The sequence below is a fragment of the Syngnathus scovelli genome, chromosome 2 (genome assembly GCF_024217435.2).
Source record: "Syngnathus scovelli strain Florida chromosome 2, RoL_Ssco_1.2, whole genome shotgun sequence".
NCBI lineage: Eukaryota > Metazoa > Chordata > Actinopteri > Syngnathiformes > Syngnathidae > Syngnathus > Syngnathus scovelli.
Window position 1 is genome coordinate 2,670,393 of NC_090848.1, and position 7,000 is coordinate 2,677,392.

The window sequence follows — 7,000 nt, forward strand, 5'->3', positions numbered from 1 at the left end:
GTGGGTAGTTGCCCATTATTCCTTACAGAGTTGCACAAGTTCAATCTGATTGTTGTTGTCACTTGCTGTGAATAAAACTAAACTACAATAATAAAGTGAAATCACCAAGAACTCTCGTCTTTTTCGAACGTTTCGGTGAACGATTCTTTTGAACGAATCTTTTGAGTGAACTAATTCTAATAATTCAGTTCACTTAAAAGAACTGGAATGCGCATCACTACTGCAGGCTGTTTGCTTGTAGTGATGAGCATTCCAGTTCTTTTAAGTGAACGGACACTCCATTAGGTACACCGCCATTTTCATGTGGTGTTTCAGTGTGTGGTTCTTTCTTTCCTTGGCAAATCGTTTATCTACATCAGGGGTGTCCAAGTCCAGTCCCTCGAGGGCCGCATTCCTCCATGTTTTCCAAGGTTCCCTCGTTAAACACACCTGATTCAATGATCAGGCTCCTGCAGAACGTGAGGATGACTATTATTTGCAACAATCAATCAATCTCAATAAATTTTGAAACACTGCTGTTTCACGTGTGCTGTCGTTTTTCGTAGTACAGACCGCTGTCCACAAGAGGTCGCAAAAGACATGTCGACCAATCTCGCCTATATTGTGACTATGAAGGGCTGCCTCCACACACCGTTATACACTATACACCATGTACAGTGTATTGAGACTTTTGGCACTCAGTGTAAGGCTTACACTGAGTGCCAAAAGTCCCAATGATGGTGAGCAGCAGGGGGGGGGGGCCCCATTTCAACCCCTTACACTGAGTGCCAAGCAGGGAAGAAATGGGTATCATTGTTATAGTCACTGGTATGACTCGGCTGTGGGTTTGAACCCACAACCTCCCAATCTCAGGGCGGACACTCTCCTCTTCGGCCACTGAGCTGGTAAACACTCGTATCGTAGTATAACACTTATAGTCGTTTTTAAATAAGGTGTATACCGATATACGCCTAAATATTGTTATCCAATATATCTTGGTTTAGAATTCACATTAGATTGCTGGTTTGAAATTTGCTTTTAATGTTATTATTTTTAATAAACATTTGTGTTAAAACTTGTCTGGCGTCTTATTCCTTGTTTTTATATTTGCCAATTAAAACGTAAAAATCAGACATTTGGTTAACTGCGTTATGTGTAGGTACACTACACGAGGTTAAAAAAAAAGAGAATAAATAAAGGGTTGATTGCACAACAGAAGTATATCCTCGCACCTGGGCTCGAACCAAGCTCTTGCCGAGCAAGAGCCCGAGTCACTAACCAGTCGGCTTTTTCGACCGGCAGTCTACAATAGCTTGCACTGTTTTGTACGAGCGATGTGTATTCCAGTTCTTTCAAGTGAATTGAATCTTTAGAATCGGTTCACTCAAAATATTTGTTCAAAACAATCGTTCACCAAATCGTTCGCTATAACACTTATAGTCGTTTTTAAATAACGTGTATACCTATGTACGCCTAAATATTGTTATCCAATATATCGACTGCAATTTCACATTAGATTGCTGGTTTGAAATTTGCTTTTAATATTATTATTTTTAATAAACATTTATGTTAAAACTTGTCTGGTGTTTTATTCCTTGTTTCTTTATTCGCCAATTAAAACATAAAAATCAGCTTAATCATGCTTTATATGACAATATGTGTAGGTACACCTTCAATAGGTACACTACACAAGGTTTAAAAAAAAAAAAGAATAAATAAGTAAAGCACATCGAGTCAATTTCTCGCACCTGGGATCGAACCAAGTTCTTACCGAGCAAGAGCTCGAATCACTAACCAGTCGGCTATTTCGACCGGCCGTCTACAGTTGCTTGCACTGTTTTTGTGCATTCCAGTTCTCAAGTGAACTGAATCTTTAGAATCGGTTCACTCAAAATATTTGTTCAAAAGAATCGTTCACCAAATCGTTCGCTACACTTTCTTATTTATTAATTTTATTATTTTTTTACCTCGTGTAGTGTACCAAAATATCCCAGAATTATCTGCCTGAATAATTGTGACTAATTTAAAACTATTCTACTTGTTAATACCTACAAAATAACATATTCTAACCAGAGATTGCATTGATCTAATTTTCACATGGTCCTTGTTTAGTCAAAGTCAGCTTTATTGTCAATTTCTCCACATGCCAAAGACACACAAAGAAACCGAAATTTCGTTCCCCCCTATCCCACGGTGACAAGACATGGCCCACAACAGACAAACAGCATGCTGAATAAATAATGAATGAATAACACAATAAATAAATAAATAAATAAATAAATAAGAGGAGCAAAAAAGGAGCAAGTGCGCGTACAGCGGACATTCCAGAAAATAGCGCAACAGTGCCGCACGCTACGCAGAAGGGGGTAGCGAGTTCAGGGTCCTAACAGCCTGGTGAAAGAAGCTGTTGGCGAGTCTGGTGGTGCGGGAGCGCAGGCTCCTGTACCTCTTCCCAGAGGGCAGAAGGTCAAACAAAGCGTGAGCCGGGTGACTCACATCTCGCGCAAATGAGGTTGCCTTGCGGGCGAGATGGGAAGTGTAAATGTCCTTCAGGGAGGGGAGCGACGCACCAATAATCTTACCAGCCGTATTCACTATGCGCTGCAGGGCTTTCAAGTTCTGTTCAGTGCAGTTACCACCCCAGACAGCGATGCAACTGGTGAGGACGCTCTCAACGGTGCCATGGTAGAATGTAGACAGGACTGCCTGAGGAGCACATGCACGCCTGAGCTTTCTTTGCCAGTGACGAGGTGTTTGCAGACCAGGAGAGGTCCTCACTGATGTCCACCCTCGCCACCACAGCACCATCGATGATCAGCGCCAGGTGTTTTGTGTGACCCTTCCGGAAGTCAACAACGATTTCCTTGGTCTTGTTGACGTTCAGCAGGAGGTTGTTGTCCCTGCACCACGTGCTCAGCATGATGCTGGCGGAGATTTTGTCGCCAACACGCACCACCTGAGGCCTCTGACAGAGGAAGCCCAGTAGCCAGTTGCAGAGGGAGGTACTGAGGCCCAGCTCGTCGAGATTGCAGATTACATTTTGAATTTGACACTGACAGCTGTCAAGTGCCACGTTAGGGCTCTTCTTGTGTAAGTTTTATTTGTTATGGGTTTTCATTTGTAAGTTTAACTTTGGGTACTTCGAAAGTGTCATTTTAAATTGTACTTTGCTAGGTGTTCGTGTACACAACATGTTGTGATGACATCTGCTGTGGAGTCTTCACTGATCTAGTCGCTTGTGAGCTGCTCCATAAAACCATACATGTTCCATGCACTGAGAGCAAGGCTTCCATAGGGTAGTGGTTCGTTCTCTGGGCTTTCACCCCAGCGACCCGGGATCGAATCTCAGTGGGACCAAAATACTTTTATCATAGAAAATTTGCAACACAGTTGCTCGTGTAACCATATAACGATACACTTCCTAGGGTTAGGTTTAAAGTTAGGGTTACTGCAAAATTAGGTTCAGAGCTAGTGTTAGGGTTAGAGCTAGGGTTAGGGTTAGAGCTAGGGTTAGGGTTGGAGCTAGGGTTGGGGTTAGGGTTAGAGCTAAGGTTAGGGTTAGAGCTAGGGTTAGGGTTAGAGCTAGGGTTAGGGTTAGAGCTAGGGTTAGAGCTAGGGTTGGGGTTAGGGTTAGAGCTAGGGTTGGGGTTAGGGTTAGAGCTAGGGTTAGGGTTAGAGCTAGGGTTAGAGCTAGGGGTAGGGTTAGCGGTAGGGTTGGGGTTAGGGTTAGAGCTAGGGTTAGTAATAGAGCTAGGGTTAGGGTTAGGGTTAGAGCTAGAGCTAGGGTTAGAGCTAGGTTTAGGGTTAGGGCTAGGGTTAGGGTTAGAGCTAGTGTTAGGGTTAGAGCTAGGGTTGGGGTTAGGGTTAGAGCTAGGGTTAGGGTTAGAGCTAGGGCTAGGGTTAGTGTTAGGGTTAGAGCTAGGGTTAGGGTTTGAGCTAGGGTTAGAGCTAGTGTTAGGGTTAGAGTTAGGGTTAGAGCTAGGGTTAGGGTTAGAGCTAGGGTTGGGGTTAGGGTTAGGATTAGAGCTAGGATTAGGGTTAGTGTTAGTGTTAGGGTTAGGGCTAGGGTTAGGGTTAGGGTTAGAGCTAGGGTTAGGGTTTGAGCTAGGGTTAGGGTTTGGGTTAGAGCTAGTGTTAGGGTTAGAGCTAGGGTTAGAGCTAGGGTTAGAGCTAGGGTTGGGGTTAGGGTTAGAGCTAGGGTTAGAGCTAGGGTTAGAGCTAGGGTTAGGGTTAGGGCTAGGGTTAGAGCTAGGGTTAGTGTTAGGGTTAGAGTTAGGATTAGAGCTAGGGTTAGAGCTTGTGTAGGGTTAGAGCTAGGGTTAGAGCTAGTGTTAGGGTTAGAGCTAGTGTTAGGGTTAGGGTTAGAGCTAGGGTTAGAGCAGGGTGAGGGTTAGGGTTAGAGCTAGTGTTAGAGCTAGGGTTAGGGTTTGAGCTAGGGTTAGAGCTAGGATTAGTGTTAGGGTTAGAGCTAGGGTTGGGGTTAGGGTTAGAGCTAGGGTTAGAGCTAGGGTTAGAGCTAGGGTTAGGGTTAGGGCTAGGGTTAGAACTAGGGTTAGTGTTAGGGTTAGAGTTAGGGTTAGGGTTAGAGCTAGGGTTAGAGCTAAGGTTAGGGTTAGAGCTAGGGTTGGGGTTAGGGTTAGTGTTAGAGCTAGTGTTAGGGTTAGAGTTAGGGTTAGAGCTAGGGTTGGGGTTAAGGTTAGGATTAGGGTTAGAGCTAGGATTAGGGTTAGTGTTAATGTTAGGGTTAGGGCTAGGGTTAGGGTTAGAGCTAGGGTTAGGGTTAGGGTTTGAACTAGCGTTAGGGTTTGGATTAGAGCTAGTGTTAGGGTTAGAGCTAGGGTTAGGGCTAGGGTTAGGGTTAGAGCTAGGGTTGGGGTTAGGGTTAGAGCTAGGGTTAGAGCTAGGGTTAGGGTTAGGGTTAGGGCTAGGGTTAGAGCTAGGGTTAGTGTTAGGGTTAGAGTTAGGGTTAGGGTTAGAGCTAGGGTTAGAGCTAGTGTTAGGGTTAGAGCTAGGGTTAGAGCTAGTGTTAGGGTTAGAGCTAGGGTTAGGGTTAGGGTTAGAGCTAGGGTTAGAGCAGGGTGAGGGTTAGGGTTAGAGCTAGTGTTAGGGTTAGAGCTAGGGTTAGGGTTTCAGCTAGGGTTAGAGCTAGGGTTAGTGTTAGCGCTAGGGTTAGAGCTAGGGTTGGGGTTAGGGTTAGAGCTAGGGTTAGAGCTAGGGTTAGAGCTAGGGTTAGGGCTAGGGTTAGGGTTAGAGCTAGGGTTAGTGTTAGGGTTAGAGTTAGGGTTAGAGCTAGGGTTAGAGCTAAGGTTAGGGTTAGAGCTAGGGTTGGGGTTAGGGTTAGAGCTAAGGTTAGGGTTAGAGCTAGAGTTAGGGTTAGAGCTCTAACCCTAACCCTAACTCTAACCCTAAACCTAACACTAATCCTAACCCTAGCTCTAACCCTAACCCTAGCTCTAACCCTAACCTTAGCTCTAACCCTAACCCTAGCTCTAACCCTAACCCTAGCTCTAACCCTAACCCTAGCTCTAACCCTAGCTCTAACCCTAACCCTAACCCTAACCCTAGCTCTAACCCTAACCCTAGCTCTAACCCTAACCCTAGCTCTAACCCTAACCCTAGCCCTAGCCCTAGCTCTAACCCTAACCCTAGCTCTAACCCTAGCTCTAACCCTAACCCTAACCCCAGCTCTAACCCTAACCCTAGCTCTAACCCTAACCCCAACCCTAGCTCTAACCCTAGCTCTAACCCTAACCCTAGCTCTAACCCTAACACTAACCCTAACCCCAACCCTAGCTCTAACCCTAACCCTAGCTCTAACCCTAACACTAGCTCTAACCCTAGCTCTAACACTAACCCTAGCTCTAACCCTAACCCTAGCTCTAACCCTAGCTCTAACCCTAACCCTACCTCTAACCCTAACCTCAGCTCTAACCCTAACACTAGCTCTAAACCTAACACTAGCTCAAACCCTAAACCTAGCTCTAACCCTAGCTCTAACCCTAACCCTAGCTCTAACCCTAACCCTAGCTCTAACCCTAGCTCTAACCCTAACCCTAGCCCTAACCCTAACCCCAACCCTAGCTCTAACCCTAACCCTACCTCTAACCCTAACCTCAGCTCTAACCCTAACACTAGCTCTAACCCTAACCCTAGCTCTAACCCTAACCCCAACCCTAGCTCTAATCCTAACCCTAGCTCTAACCCAAACCCTAACCCTAGCTCTAACCCTAACCCCAACCCTAGCTCTAACCCTAACCCTAGCTCTAACCCTAGCTCTAACCCTAACCCTAGCTCTAACCCTAACACTAGCTCTAACCCTAACACTAACCCTAACCCCAACCCTAGCTCTAACCCTAACCCTAGCTCTAACCCTAACACTACCTCTAACCCTAGCTCTAACACTAACCCTAGCTCTAACCCTAACCCTAGCTCTAAACCTAACACTATCTCTAACCCTAACCCTAGCTCAAACCCCAACCCTAACCCTAGCTCAAATCCCAACCCTAACCCTAGCTCTAATCCTAACTCAGCTCTAACCCTAACTTTAACCCTAGCCCTAGCTCTAACCCTAGCTCTAGCTCTAACACTAATATTAACCCTAGCTCTAACCCCAACCCTAATCCTACCTCTAACCCTAACACTAGCTCTAACCCTAACCCTAGCTCTAACCCTAACACTAGCTCTAACCCTAGCTCTAACACTAACCCTAGCTCTAACCCTAAACCTAGCTCTAACCCTAGCTCTAACCCTAACCCTAGCCCTAACCCTAACCCCAACCCTAGCTCTAACCCTAACCCTACCTCTAACCCTAACCTCAGCTCTAACCCTAACACTAGCTCTAACCCTAACACTAGCTCTAACGCTAAACCTAGCTCTAACCCTAGCTCTAACCCTAACCCTAGCTCTAACCCTAACCCTAGCTCTAACCCTAACCCTAGCTCTAACCCTAGCTCTCACCCTAACCCTAGCCCTAACCCTAACCCCAACCCTAGCTCTAACCCTAACCCTACCTTTAACCCTA